A 16,040-nucleotide genomic window follows, 5' to 3' on the forward strand; every position below is an offset into this window, starting at 1 on the left:
CTCAATCTCCTTTGCTTGAGACTGAACAGATTTAGCTCAAGTAACCGTTCCTCGTATGACATTCCTCTAAGACCAGGAATCATTTTTGTGGCCCTACGCTGCACCTTTTCTAAGGCCACAATGTCCTTTTTAAGATATGGTGACCAAACCTGCACACAATATTCTAGGTGAGGTCTCACCAAGGAATTGTATAATCTTAGCATTACCTCCCTTGACTTAAACTCCACACACCTGGAGATATACCCCAACATCCTATTGGCCTTTTTTATTGCTTCCCCACACTGGCGAGAATGGGACATGGAAGCATCAACATACACACCAAGGTCTTTCTCATGATCAGCTACCTTTATTTCAGTGACACCCATGAAATACCTGTACTTTATATTTCTGCTCCCTAGATGGAGTACCTTATATTTATCGACGTTAAATTTCATCTGCCAGGTATCGGCCCAGTCACTAATTAAATCAAGATCCCGCTGTAGCTGCTGAGCCACTAATTCAGTATCTGCTACACCACCCACCTTGGTGTCATCTGCAAATTTCACCAGTTTACTGTATATATTGGTATCCATATCATTTATGTAAATTAGGAACAATAGTGGTCCTAAAATCGAACCCTGCGGTACCCCACTATGAACGCAAGCCCACTGTGAGTTGAAGGACATTGCCAGTGACCTGCTGGACCCCAGGCAGAACAGGCCTCACCATGCGACAGCCCTTCAGAGACTGGTCCTCCTGCGCATGGACTGGGGCATGATGCATCAGTTTAAACAGGAGCCTGGTAAATCCTGCGAGTGCTACACCAAGCGACTGATGGCAGCATTCTCCAACTACAGTGGGATGGACTCCACAACGGACCGAGAGTGTATGTGATGTAAAATACACTAAGATAGGTAAAAACTCTTTTGTGGACTAAGTAAAACAAACATTTTATGTTCTAGTTTTCTTAAAACTACTGAAACAAATAATTGGCTACACTGCAGTTCCGCTGTTTTGTTTGGCACCCCTGCATGTCGTGCATTGTGTGGAAAAAACCTGAAGGCTGAGGAATGTTACGTAACACAGCTAGAATGTAAAAACTCTCTCTGGTGTAATTCACTGCATAAAACCAATGGTGTTAAGTGTGATGTCTTCTTCATAACACTCCCTGATGTTTGTGTCCGTGACCATGAGATAGGGTGGGCTGCTTTTCTTCCTTCCTTTGACTAGTATTCCTCCTAAATTGTTCATCTGTATTTGCTGCATTGGTACTTGATGTGCGTGTGCCTTGTGTCACGATCGCCATTTAACGGGAGCGGCGGACAGGCAGGAAACAGGCAAGGCAGGCAGGATACGGGGATTTATTAGGAACACGGGGTGCAGGAAACATCTCACGCAGACGGACTTCAATGACGGACACTGAACTCTAGTAAGACATGAACTCAAATAGACAGGACTGATTGAAAATAATCGGACACAGCTGGGTACGATCAGGGAAGCACACGTGGATAATCAGGGGGCGTGGCACACACGGTGGTCAGACTGTCCGGGACCTCCTCGGGGACTAGGGCAGGAAAGTCTGGAGCTGGGTCAGGGACAGGAGTGGGGCCAGGAACAAGAGCCCCAGGGGGCACAGTCATTTGAGGCGGAGGGAGCGCCTCGGGCGTGGGCTCTGGGGCCGCAGGGGGCAGCGGAGGCGGCTGCTCAGGAGCTACGGGCAAAGCAGGCGGCGGCTGCTCGGGCTCTGGGGCCGCAGGGGGCAGCGGAGGCGGCTGCTCGGGCTGCGCAGGAGCTATGGGCGACGAAGGCAACTGCTCAGACGCTGTAGCAGGAACCCAGGACTTTATGCTCAGCCCACTGCTGTTAACTCCGATGACTCACAACTGAGCAGCAATGCACATTTCGAATTCCATCATCAACATCAGGCAGATGACAAGACTGTTGTGGGTCTCATCAATAAAAACGGTGACTCAGCATACAAAGAGGAAGTGTGATGACTATCGGACTGCTGCAGAGCCAACAACCTGTCTCTGAATGTTGACCAAAGAGATGGTTGTTGACGTTAGAAGAACACAAAACACAGAGTGACCACTCTCTGCTGCACATCGATGGCTCATCTGTGGAGATCGTAGAGAGTACCAGATTCCTTGTTGTCCATCTGGCGGAGAATCTCACCAGGTCCTTCAACATCAGCTCCATAGTAAGGAAAGCACAGCAGCACCTCTACTCTCCACGGAAGCTCAGAAAAGCCCATCTCCCATTCTCACACTCTATTGGGGAACTGTTGAAAGCACCCTGAGCAGCTGCATCACGGTCTGCTTTGAGAACTGTGTCGCCTCAGATCACAAGTCCCTACAACAGATAGTGATGACAGGTGAGAAAATCATTGGGAGTATCGTGTTAGAGAAATATGTACTTTTTTTATCATCATTTTGCTAGACGCTTAGAAACAACACCCTGCCGCAGCTTGATCTTAATTGAGCAATAACACGTCTCAAGAACTGTCGCTTGAATATTTCCACCCCATATATGGTGACAAACAATGTTCAATGTCAGTTGCATATCCTGTTTGTGTACCTCAATAAAAGACACTGCGAGGGGAGTTACTCTTTCGAAGTTGGCTGAGTTCGACTGAGAGGCTGACACCTCGAGGTCAGGACCGGGCTTCCCTTTGTAAGGAAAAGTGGTAAAAATGTCCCAAGGTTCTTGGTTGATCATTTGAATGCAGACAATGTTAGGAATTTATGATCATGGGGGAAGCCAGGGAGAGAATGGGGGTTCCAGTTGGCACCACTATGGTGATAAGGATAAGATAAGGTGATAAGAATTGAATTACAATGATCATAAAAGTCTCCACCCTGTCCTGTCCCGTCCCTGTCTCAGGATCCTCACACTCCAGGGGGTCACTCTTTATATGTAAATTCACTCACAACACCTACACACAACACCTTGGTGGGGAGGGCCTTTTTGGGTATAAAGGGGGGTGAAGAACTGTCTTCAATTTGTATCTGAGCTGCCTTTCAGTACCCGGTGTGTCTCTACACTGTATTACATTGTATTATTTTTGCTGTTCAATAAACCATCATTTTGCTGAAACTGCGGAGACTCTGCAAGTGGATTCCCTACACCTTGCAGCAAGTAAAACGTCATCACAGCTGTCTGCGTTGTTCTGTGTTCAGAGACTGGTTTGTTTCCAGCGCATCTTCAGAAGAAGATAACCCTAACATATCTCTCCCCTCCATCACAGATATTCACACCACACACTGCATCCGCAAAGCCACCACCATTGTGGATGACCCCACCCACCCCTCACATTATCGTTTCACCCTCCTGCCTTCTGGAAATAGGTCCCGGAGCATTCGGGCCTTTACAGCCAGACTCAAACAGCTTTATCCCCCATGCCGTCAGACTACTGAACTCTCAGGGACTAATCTGATACCACACACACATACACTCATTAACACACTTTATTATTTAACTACTATTTTTTATCTTATTGTCGCCATGTTTACAGTTACTTTTATTTATTTTTATTGCTACCTCATTGGACAACCAAACTGCGCCTTCTCAGTACTGGGTTTACTGTGCTGTTTGTGCTCGTTGGTGTCAGTTGTCCTCTCTTTTTGCACTGTCCTGCAATGTTTGCACAGTTTTTGCTCATTATGCACCATACAGTATGTTGCTAGGTTGGTATGTGTTAGTCTTCTGTTAATTTAAGTAGCACCTTGGTCCGAGGGAAACAGTTTCTTTTGTAACTGTACTATACTCAACTGTGTAAAGTTAAAAATAACATTAAAGACCTACTTGACTTTTACTGAACAGGTGCTAAAGTGAAATTACTTGCTTCTGGGAAAGAACTCCAGCTGAAATTCTGTACAACAATTATGGGAGACATATGGGAAGGACGCGGTGTCAGACCTGCCCCAGTGGGACGAATGTGGTTTTCCTAGTAACAGCAGCTTCAGTCCCAATCAGATAAGCCAGATGCGTCTGAAATTAGAGGAACGGGATCAGACTGGTTGCTCAGGGACTAATGTGGTAGAACTAAAACAGAGACAAATTGGACGGTGTTTCAATTGTGGGAAAATGAGACAAAGCAGGCAGAGGAGATGCGGGTGGCAAAGAAGCATGAGATAAGGAATGCAGAGAATGTGGATGAGGGTGAGACTCCTGTGAAAACTGTGTATTGAAAATTAGGGCCATAGTATTGTCATCCATCCTGTCAGGGTATGGAAATACACTGAGGGTAAATGGCCTAATGCAGGAAGTGTCTTAATCCTATAACATCCAGCTGATTCAGGCTGTGGGGGACAGTGTAGTACTGCACTCTTCTGGCTGGGACCTTGAATAAATGAATGAATGTTACATTTATACAGCCCTTTTCTAAGATACACAAAGAGCTTTACAGAAGCACTGGGGAGCCACTTCAACCCAAACGTGAGGCAGCAGGAGAGGGGGCCCAGGCAGAGAGAACAGCCAACAAGACGGGTGCTTCCACAGACAGGACGGGGGCCCCGGCAGACCAACGCTGACGACTCCTGGGACCAAGTCAACAGAGCAGCTGTCGTCATTGTGACTCACCCTCATACATCCATCCATTGTCTAAACCGCTTATGCTACTGGGTCGCGGGGGGTCCAGAGCCTATCCTGGCAGGATCTGTGCACGAGGCAGGGAACAACCCAGGACGGGGGGGCAGCTCATTGCAAGGCACATTCACACACCATTCACACACACATGCACTCCTACGGCCAATTTAGCAAGAGAGAACATGCAAACTCCCCACACATGTGACCCAGGCGGAGACTCGAACCTGAGTCCCAGTGGTGGGAGGTAACAGTGCTAATCACTGCACCACCAAGCAGCCCCACCCTCATACATGATTTCTGATTCTTGATTTTAATCCCCTTTTCTGTTTTTGGCAACATATAAAGTGCTGTGAATGTCACTGTCAGATTGTCATATCATCCTCCAGTTGTCCCTTGTCACCCTGGATGCACATTGAGTGTTTGCTAAATATTTTATCTTGTAGTGTTCCTGATTTTTTCCTGTGTTTTAATTTGCAATTCTCAAATTTCATGACTGGCATCCGTGGGGACGATTAATTAAACCTGTTAACTCTGCACTTCAATTTCAAACTGTTGGTAACATGTGTACATATTTTTGTCTGATCTTTTCACCACCAGGTGGCGATATAGCAACTCCAGAGTTATTGATGGCTAGAACAAAAAAAACACAGTAACACAGAGGTGTAGCTAAAAATTCTGGGCCCCTGACAGAATGTCACCTTGCGCCCTCTGTCGAATTTTACATTCTGTGAAAGAGATTTGTTGAGCCATCTTCCAATGTAATCCAATCCAGCTCTTTATTTGAAAAGCACTTTAAACAACCTTATGGACCAAAGTGCTGCACAAAGGAATAAATAAAAACATTCACACACTTAAAAACGAAGTAAAAGAAATTTAATAAAAACCAAAACATTCAATGTGAGTAAAAGGCCATTAATAAAAATTTAAAAAAATCAATTAATTAATAAAGAAAAGGCTAAGATTAAAATAAGATTTACTATTAAAATTAACATCTCACAATGTGTCAAAGGTGAAGGAGAAGAGATTAGAAGAGATTTAAAAACGGACAGAGGGGATTCCTCTCTAATGTGAAAAGGCAAGTCATTCCACATTTTAGGAGCTGCGACTGCAAAGGCTCGATCCCCTCTAAGCTCACGCTGAGTCTTAGGAACCGTCAGGAACAGCTGATCAGCTGACCTGAGAGAGCGGGTGGGGGTGTAAGGGTGAAGCAGCTCACAGAGGTCAGATGGAGCAAGACCACTGAGGGCTTTAAAAGCAAATAACAGAATTTTAAAATGAATCCTAAAATGTACGGGCAGCCAGTGGAGTGAGGCTAAAATGGGGGAGACATGCTCATATTTCCATGTGCGGCAGCATTTTGAACCTTCTGGAGGTGAACAATAGTGGAGCCTCTAACCCCAACATAGAGGGCGTTACAGTGGTCCAAACTAGTAGTGACAAAAGAGTGGATTACTGTCTCAAAGTGCTGCCTAGAAAGAATTGGCTTTATTTTGGCCAACTGCCTCAATTGTAAAAAGCTTGACTTGACAACTAACCTTATCTGAGTGTCAAACTTAAGGTTGGTGTCGACTTTATGTGTGTGATGTGTGATGACTGGTTTACAATATTGTTCCAAGGAACCTAAAATTACAGTGGAGGTCAGAGGAGTGGAGTTACCAAAAACCAACACTTCTGTCCATTACCTCCCCACTTCCTTGTTAGTTACAATATTTGTTCTGCATTACTGTACTGCTTTGGAGCCTTTTGATATTAAGGTGAATAACACAGGTGAAAAATTAAGGTGAAAAAAGAGACAGATGCATTGACAGCAGTCGTGGCCACACTTTGGACTGGGAGTGTAAGAGCAAAGGAAACTGAATCCACTATGTTCTGTCCTGTAAATTTTTATTAAACACCACATGACACACATACGAGTCCTGTTTTAACTTTCAGGGCTGATGGTCTGCAGCCTGGCTTGTGTTCTACAGTGCAGCGCAGGTGCAGTCACTGTGCTGAGCCCGGCGTTATATTAATGACGCAGCCTTTCACACTGACCAGTGAGAAATAACCTTGAAAATGACTGTGCTCTTTGTGGTTCTCCTTTTTTCTTACCACCAAGCAAGAGACTAAACATATTTTCTACTTATCAGTTATCAGAAATCAGAAATGTCATGCAGTAATCAGAGGTTAGACAGCAAGAATGACTTTTGTATTTTTATCTTTTGTCAATCTTTTATCCAGCGACTACTAATTCTCATCGGGGTCTGGAGAGGGTGGGACCTGTCCCAGGAAGCACAGAGCACAGGCCTGCATGGGATGCCATTCCACACAAGCAAAAACAATTAAGATGGTCAGATTTGCCTCACTGTGTGATTTTGACTGAAAGATGAACTAAGCACAGTCTTGTGTGTATAAAAATGCGTAGATTCATTTAACTTTAACAATGAGATTCAGCAACATGACCTTATAGTGTTAATGATCGGTATCTTACTGGTATTAACTGAATTATGCAAAATTCTACATTATTCTATATTATTGCACCCAAATTGTTCATACTGACTAAATGTAATTACTGACATCCTGGACATACTGCTTTTTAGGTTTGAATTTAAAATGTTAGTAGACAAATTCATGCTGTCAATAACATCTCACTTGCTCACCCACTTTTAGATAAAAATACCCTTTGTGGTTTTTCTAGTGAAGCAGTGGGCCTGAGCTGAGGACCTGATGGTTGTGTGGTTTTCGCTCACTGAGAAGAGAGACACAAACACCCTGCTCTCAGTCGGTCAGTCTTCCTGTAAAATGCAGAGGTGAGACTGCTAGTGGAAAATTACTGACTGCAGCGTCAACAACACATATAAACAGCAGCACAAACAAAATGTTCCACAAATGCAGGACATCTGTATGCTTACAGCACACATCAGACACGCTGACCCTCAGCACTGAGCTCCTCCAGGCTCTGTGCTCTCCCTCTTCTCTTCAATTTCTACACAAATCACTGCTGCTCCAGTGAAGATCCTGAATTTTGCAGGTGATACTACTGTGTTTGCCATCATAACTGAAGGTGATGAGTCTGCCTACAGACTGGAAGTCGTACAGCTGACCATCCAGTTCTGAACTCACATTATCCCAAATGTCCACATGCTTAGACTCCTCTCATCATCAGGGAGGAGCGTCCCTTGGCACTGTAGAGTAGATGGATGAGAGCAGGCTGATAACAAGGCTGTCATCAATTTTATGTGACACCTCTCACCCCCCCAGCAGACTATGGAGGCCCGTAAGGGCAGCTCCTTCAGTAAGAGACTCAGACACCCGGCGTGTGACAGAACGGTACCGCAGGTCATTGGGCCCCACAGCAGTCAGGCTTTATAATCTGCACTCTGCTCATTGAACTTTTCCCCTGTTCACTGTCTTCTGATACAGTTTCTATCTGCTGCTGATCTGCAATATTGTTCCTCCTTATTCACTGATGTGCAGTGTTGCATTGAGCCAGTGCATTATGCCCTGTGTGGCAGCTTCCTTTGGGAGGCTAATATCTGGCACATGAGCAATAATGTTACATGCAATAGGATTGTGTATAAGTTAAGGATTGTGTATAAGTTAATTTTAATATTCCTATAATATTCCTCTGTATGTAATATATTCTTATTTTTTGTTTCTATTATTACCCTATATTTATATATACATCCATTTCTTTTACATTCATAATGATGTTGTTTGTTGTTTTGTGCCCCACTGCTCTTGTAACAAGCCTCAGTCTTGACTCTCCCTTTTAAGGTCTTGGCCTTAAATCACACTCGATATAGGTGGTGTCGTCCCCATCACCCTGACCAGGATACATGCTGTAAGATTAATGGATGGTGTTTATCTGTGTGATGAAAAAGAATGTGAATAAAACAAAAATGTACCATTATAAATGGGAGCCCTAGGATGTGTGGTGGTTAGAGATGTGGACTGATGAGAATTTTGCTTTTCTAAAGTTCTGTTGTGAAAACTGTACATTCCGTTCCATGTACAGTAGTGATATGTAGCAATCATGTGCTCCAGTCAAATGTCCAGCTGCATGAATAATAATGGTGGCTTGTTTGGATAAAATAACTTAGGCTGAATACTTGAAAGCGTGACCTGGGTGAGGTAGAGAGGAAACAGGGTCTTACAAGAAGCAGATATTGTTCTGTCTGTGTGGTTTTTACTCTTTGCAAAGTGAGTCCAGCACAGTGCAGTCAGTGGGTCAGTCTTCCTGAGCTGCATCTAACCAGTGGAAACATCTGCAGCACTGCAGAGAAGCACTCAGCAGACAAACAAACCCAAACAGCTTACAGCTGTATGTCACTTTTGGACAGAGGTGGACAAAGTACACAACTTCACTACTTGAGTTAAGTATAGATACTCCTCGTCAAATAATACTCAAAGTTTTTCAGTTAATTTTTTACTTCAGTTAAAGTACTGGAGTATTTGCATCTAAAAATACTTAAGTATTCAAAAGTACAATATGTTTTAAATGCAAGACATTTTTCAGAACCTAATGACTCCTGAACACCCCACTGAATACACTGACTGGCTTGTACATCTTGTAGAATAAAAAGCTTGTGGAATATGATACAATGACTATAGAAACACAACTGACATAACAAAAGTACAGCCATTGTCATTTTCATCTTATTTAACATCCCCCACCCCACTCACACAAAAGAGCATGGTAGTGTTCTTACAGAGCCGTAGCAGTGTGTGTGTGTGCATGTGTGCATGTGTGTTTGTGTGTGTGTGTGTCTATGTGTGTGTGTGTTTGTGTGTCTGTGTATGTTTGTGTGTGTGTCTATGTGTGTGTATGTTTGTGAGCCAAGTAACAAGACAGGGAGCAAGAAACAAAACTCCTCTTTCTTAATTATCCACATCGTTATTAACGACACAGGTATATATACAGGTACATATACAGGTACATGTATATACTCAAAAATACATCCAGAACACACAATTAAATGAAAAACGTAATTTAAGAACACTTGAAATTTTCATTCAGTTTCTTTCATCTGTTTAATATAATCGATCAGTCCCTGTGCGTTTGCCCCAAACCATTCAGCATGGTACACAAGGGAGACAAGTAAGCATGTGTGACATCAAAGAACTGATTGCAGCAACTCAGCCTTTCCACAACATTAAAGCCGCTTATTCCCCCCCATGCCATGAAGAAATAATCTCTGTGGCTCCCCTCTCCCCCTCCCTCAGCCCCCAGTCTGGCTTGAACATTTGCACTTCCAGTAAAAATGCGCCCCAAACACACTGACACCAAACTCAGCACCGGTGCTCCGTAAAATCCCGTGATTCAGTCTCAGAAGCACTGGCTCCCCTGCCCTCCTCTGAACATTATTAAAGCTACACCCTGAACACTCTGTGTGACTGACATGAATGAGAAGCATCTTTATTCATAATCTCTGTAGCGGAGGTCAGAATACAGAGTGTCATTATTCCCGTCTTTCTTCTGTCTCCTGGGTTTTGGCTTCTTAAGGTTCAGGGCAGCGTAATTCAGTGTGTCCTCGTCATGGCACTGTGGAGACAAAGATGGCAGAATTGGATGGATCAAATCGGTTTGCTATTACCTATTTTCACAAATAGCACTTAAAATGCTGATCCCAGGATGGAAATCAGTCTGAGGTTCATTTGTTTTACTGACGATTTGTAATTTGAAATATTTATTACATACTTGCTTGCGTGACCATTCCACTTTTGATATATCACTGTTCTTTTCATCTGTTTAAAATATATAACACATCAATATATTATTTAATTTCGCACGGTATCATACCGTGGTCAGATAACATTCCGAATTTTCAAGCAATCAACATCCTTTTTGTCTCAAAAATGAAAGTAAAAATGACTTCTGTCAATTTAAGTGTGCATGTTTGGATACGTGTCATTTGTTCTCATATATCATATATAATAAAATTGCTATAAAGGAGATCTTGGTAATAAAAGTTATTGATATGCAACTTATTGCAACATGTATATTTCAATAGATTTTGCAAAATATGAAAGATATAATACAAAAATGTAAATCTTACAGTACAAAAAGGTTTATATAAATAAGGTGAGATTTAATAATGGATTTTAAAACTGTATTACCTGCAAGAGTGGTTTTAATATGAAAATGTTATCTATCATAAAACAATTTTATATTTCTATAATTTGTTAAAATCTACATTTTGTCCTTCTGAGTGCATAAAGCCGGGCAGCGTACCTGCACAGTGTGTACAGGTCAGTTTACATCTTATACAAATGAGAGCAATGTTCAGAATAATGCTGCAAGATAAAACTATCAGCAAGCCAGAGTGAAGAGGATCCAGCAGCTTCTGAAAGCCTGTAACAAAGAGATAGATTTCAGCATAATGATATAGAGACACATTTCCCATTTGCTTACATTACATTAGTTAAAGATCAAATCGATAACACATTACAGCAGTTGTTTTGTAAATAGTCCATTTTTAACATGAACTTCTAGTATTTTGCATTTTAACAATTTATATTAATATTTGAAATAATTATTAAATTAGGCTCCGGACCCCCCGCGACCCAATAGGATAAGCGGTTTGGAAAATGGATGGATGGATGGATATTAATATTTGAAATAATTATTAAATTAGGCTCCGGACCCCCCGCGACCCAATAGGATAAGCGGTTTGGAAAATGGATGGATGGATGGATAATTATTAAATTAACATCTGTGTAATTTAATTTAAGCACTTAAATTAGAAAATTCATTACATTAAAAAAAGAAATAAATGTCTTAATAGCAGAATAAGCTAAATAAAACTTTGAAGCAGATATACTCTCCACACTGGGTGCTACCATCTATATCCAGCTGTGTGCCGTTCCCAAACAGCATCTCCCCACACTGGGTGTTACCATCTATATCCAGCTATGTGCCGTTCCCAAACAGCATCTCCCCACACATGGCCACAGCGCAGTAGTAAGTCCCAGCATCGGAGAGGCTGAGGTTCCCCTTGGGGAGGCTGTAGACGCAGCTCCGTGTAGGAGATCCAGCCTCAGGGCTCTTCTCACACTCATCACTGCTGTTTCCATGGCTGTAAATGACTCCAGGAAGGGATTCTCCTGATCCATGTCTGAACCAGTAAACACTGTGTTCTCCTGCACAGCTCCCAGTCTCTATCGTACACTGCAGGCTCACAGAGTCTCCTGGCTGCAATGTGTCAGACACAGGCTGCTGTACCACAGTCCTGCTGTTGGAGTCTTTACCTGAAAAGCAAAATAGTCATGATGACAGCCCTTTGAGAATAACAATGGAAAATACAGATCCTCAAAAATTGTTCTTACAGATTTTTGGGAACTGAATCGATGTTCTTCTAGCCATCCAAGAAATCAGTAACTTCTTGGAGAACAGCTGACATTCTTCTCTCTTTTTATTGTATTACTGCTTATTAGTATATATCAGGTAACACTATACATTAACTGCACCTACATAATACCTAAATAAAAATTATATGATAATAACAAACATTATAATCATATAATGTCTTGTATTAATGTATGAAGGTAGATGAATATAATTAATTTCAATTCAAAGAAATGAAGTGTGTAAAGTGTACTTTATATTTTCATGATTTTCGTGACTTTACATTTGGTTTATGTTGCCCCTTTTCCACAGGAAGGTATTTATTGTTTTTGCATATTTAGCTCTTGATGTGTTTTGGTATTTTTGAGCATTTTGCTGTAGTACCTGCATAATTTAATTCAAGAGCCGAAGAGCTGTTTGCCCATTACTAGTTTGTCTATCTTTTAACATTAAAGAAAAAGTATACATAGTAAAAGGAATTACTTGGTTTCGTAGTTCCTCCTATTTATTTTCTTATGCACACAAAAGTAAGTTTTTCCGTTCAACCATAGCACTACAGCGAAAAGCAAAACGTCATGGCAAATACAATTATGCTTTATTCCAATACACATTGCTAATTTTTCATTATTATTACATTTATTCAGCATAATATCTTCAAAGGTTTCATGATTTAATTTGCAATCTTCTGGCCTGAAATCTTTTCCTGCTACACTGAAGACTCTCTCAGCGTGTGCAGAGAAAGCTGCAGCCAAAGGGTTGGCATCCTCTGATAAACATGGTTGGTTCAGGTATCGGTGACATTATGTGAACCTTTCATGGCAGGAATAGGGACTAGTTTGACTTTTGATGCAGGAAAAGTGTTTGGGACGTTTCTTAGGTTAGAAACTGCCGTCACTGCAGCCAACACTGACTTTTAAGGAGAGACACTCAGCTCTTCCTATGAGCAGATCCACCATGGTGCACAAAATGACAGTATAATTATTATTTTAGGTGACACTTCAAATGTTGCATTATTTCATTCTTTACAAAACGACATTTTTATAACAATGATGTATAACAATGTTAATGTGTTTATGTATAATTCATATTTAAATTAAAGTTCATATTTTAGTTAAAAGCTACACCTACAGTACGTATATGAACTTGAATTTGAATCCAAACCCTTTTTCGTTCTTCTTCTTTAAATTCAAATATAAATTTCAATGCCACAACCTGTTTTCAACCACAATTCAAATGTAATTCAGATTAACAAAATGAACTGAAATTCAAGTTCATATATGTATTCAAAATCCTGAATTTTAGGATACGTATTTGAGAATTTCATTCTCAAATCAGTTCTGAATGGTGCACATCCCTAGTTCATATGTTAAATCATGCATTTTTTTTTTCAGAGTGAATACACACTGACTGCTCAGATAAATAACGTCAAAAATAATTTTCTTTTGTTGCTTAAGATTTTTGCACAGTCCTATACTGTATATAACAACTCAAACATTTTTTTATGTTATTTGTTTTAAAGAGGCTGCAATGTGTAACATTAACATCTGTATAAAGAGAAGGTTAGGCTTTTGGCTGACAGCAAGCAAAATGCAACAAATTGTATAATAATAATAATAATAATAATAATAATGAATGATTTTTGTTTGATGTTTAGAAAAACATTTATGGAACAAAGCAGACAATAAGGTATCTTTGCTAATTTTATATTGACAAACAACTAAACTGTCAAAATTATTTTGCAGGGAATAATCTTACTGACATTATAATAAAGCAAATATGAAAATAGTTGGAATCTCATTTACCTGTGATTATGACAAAGGTTCCATTCCCGAAGGTGACCTCATGAAGAAACACAGCAGCACAATAATACACTGCAGAATCTGACGGCTCCACGTTAGAAATAGTGAGGTTAAAACTCCCCTCTGCATTCAGTAAGGAGTAACGTTTTATGCTTTTATATTCCTTGTAAAATTCACCAGGTACGTAGAGAAGTGCTTTCGCCATGGGCTGGGGCTTCCGACCAACAGCTTGCTTAAACAAAGTAACAAAAGTTGTTTCTCCTTGACAGAAGCATGTCAGGGTCACACTGTCTCCAAGCTGAACCCTCATCAGGTGACTGGGCTGAACAACATCTGTAGTCAGTGCAGTGTCTGCAAAAACAGAAAAACAAAAAAAATCATAATCAAATAAGACATATAATAGTAATCTAAATAACTATTAACTATGATGCAGATTAAATGGCCAAATTCCACTGATCACATCATACAGATAAATGAAAATATTAAAATCCCAAAATAATTTATATTATAGGGCCTTACTAATGAAAATGAGAAGACCAAAGAGTCTGAACATTTTTGTGCTTCCACTGTTTAGAATAAACTGCTCTGCTGCTAAGTGAGAGATCATGGTCGTGGTCGGGATGAAAGGGCAGGAAACAGAGAGGAAACAGAGAGACACACATCAGGCTGATCTGATTGGCTGTTCACATGGGAACTTAAGTAACAGTGAAAAAGCATTTTAATGTGCACTTACATGACGTTTATTAATTTACTCCTTAACATCCAGTTAAAATGAGAACAATTAGATAAACAGGAGCAGATACTGAGCATATAAAGTTCTTTGTACAGAGTGCTGAGATACTGTGGGAGAGCATTTGCTAATCATCTCTCTCAGACAAGCTCAGCACAGTATGAGTCTGTTATCTATCTGATATTAGACAGTCTCTCATACAGTAATAATAATTGATACTTTATTGGTCCCTGTGGAGAAATTGTCTTAACTTCTCTCTCAACTTGCTCTCTTTTTTTTAGAGTAAACAGAGTAAGTTGTCTGCGAAGGGCAGCCACCCATAGTGATGCCCAGTGAGCTGGGGGTTAAGGGCCTCGCTCAAGGACGCAGAGATGTGCTGTGGCTGGGTTTGAACCAGCGACCATCTTATTACAAGCACACAGGCATTAGATCTTCTAATCACACTTAAAAGGCAGATTAAATGTTCTTTCCACCATGCAAACAGAATGTAAATTGTAGCTTTACTGCTTAGATTTACATTCACACATTTGCATTTAAAACAAGCATTTTAAGTGATGTACATGAGAGTAAATGGTGAATCAGTTTATTTGCCACTCTACACATTACATTGGCGCCCATTATAAGTAACTGTACAGTGACATTGCAGTTCCTCAGTTGCTTTGATGCATTTCTGGAATCACCCTTAACATCTGCAAAACTGTAAGTGCATTTCCCAAAACAATTCGTGCAAACAGCACCACACAGATGGACTGTCTACAAAAAAAGTCATAGAGGCCACCAGCAGCCCGAATACCACACCGTAAGGCCGTATGTTAGGATGCTCTCTATGGCAGAGCGGTAGGAGGCCACCAGCAGCCCGCATACCAGACCGTAAGGCAGCATGTTAGGATGCTCTCTATGGCAGAGCAGTTGAAGGTCCCGATCAAGAAATCCGACAAGTTTCCCCAATAAGCCAGTAACCCCGCTTCATAGAACAGGCCACAGGACTGGTTTTGGTGAGATAGTCCGAGTAGTAGGTAGAAATCAGGATGGAGACTGAGTGTGGGTCTAACAGGTGAGCAGATGTAGGACAGAATGTAGAGCCCTCTGGTGGAGTGCCTGTGCATGACTGAATGTATGGTTTGGGTCTGATGGTCTGAATAGTTGGTAGAAATAGGCACCTTCCTACCTGATGTGGTAGGTCTAGATAAGGGGTCACCAACATGGTGCCCCAAGGATGCCCCCAATGACCACATGAGTTGCCCGTGGACCTGTTCTATAAAATAGCACAACTCACCAGCGAACATCATCTAAAATTTTATTTTGTCCTGTTTCTAATCTATCACATTTGCATTTATATAGATTTGAAATTGAATATAAAAAAGCATTTAAAACATGTTTATCATGCATGAAGTTTAGACATGTTTAGGAGGGCGTTTAAAACTGATATCAAACTTCGTATGGCTCAGTACCCGTGAAGTAGCTCTCCGTTTTAAAAAGGTTGGTGACCCCTGGTCTAGATCTTGCAAGTTTGTTTGTACTGGCTGTGTGAACATACTGTAGCACTGTTAAGAATATGCAACACAGCCTGAGTTGGGGATCTGCTGTATGCATCAGTAATATAATGCTTTGTCCTTTT

The 16,040-nt window shown here is 41.2% G+C and overlaps 1 long non-coding RNA gene across 1 annotated transcript; it reads right to left on the bottom strand.

The window, feature by feature from the left end:
- Nucleotides 1–10,021: 10,021 nt before the first annotated feature.
- Nucleotides 10,022–10,856, bottom strand: LOC125728333 (uncharacterized). The gene is made up of 3 exons (XR_007389035.1): nt 10,781–10,856; nt 10,247–10,293; nt 10,022–10,090 (listed from the first exon to the last, which is right to left on the bottom strand). It is a non-coding gene; the product is annotated as an uncharacterized LOC125728333 (long non-coding RNA).
- Between the last annotated feature and the right edge of the window lie 5,184 nt (nt 10,857–16,040).

The sequence above is a fragment of the Brienomyrus brachyistius genome, unplaced genomic scaffold (assembly GCF_023856365.1).
Source record: "Brienomyrus brachyistius isolate T26 unplaced genomic scaffold, BBRACH_0.4 scaffold243, whole genome shotgun sequence".
Lineage (NCBI taxonomy): Eukaryota > Metazoa > Chordata > Actinopteri > Osteoglossiformes > Mormyridae > Brienomyrus > Brienomyrus brachyistius.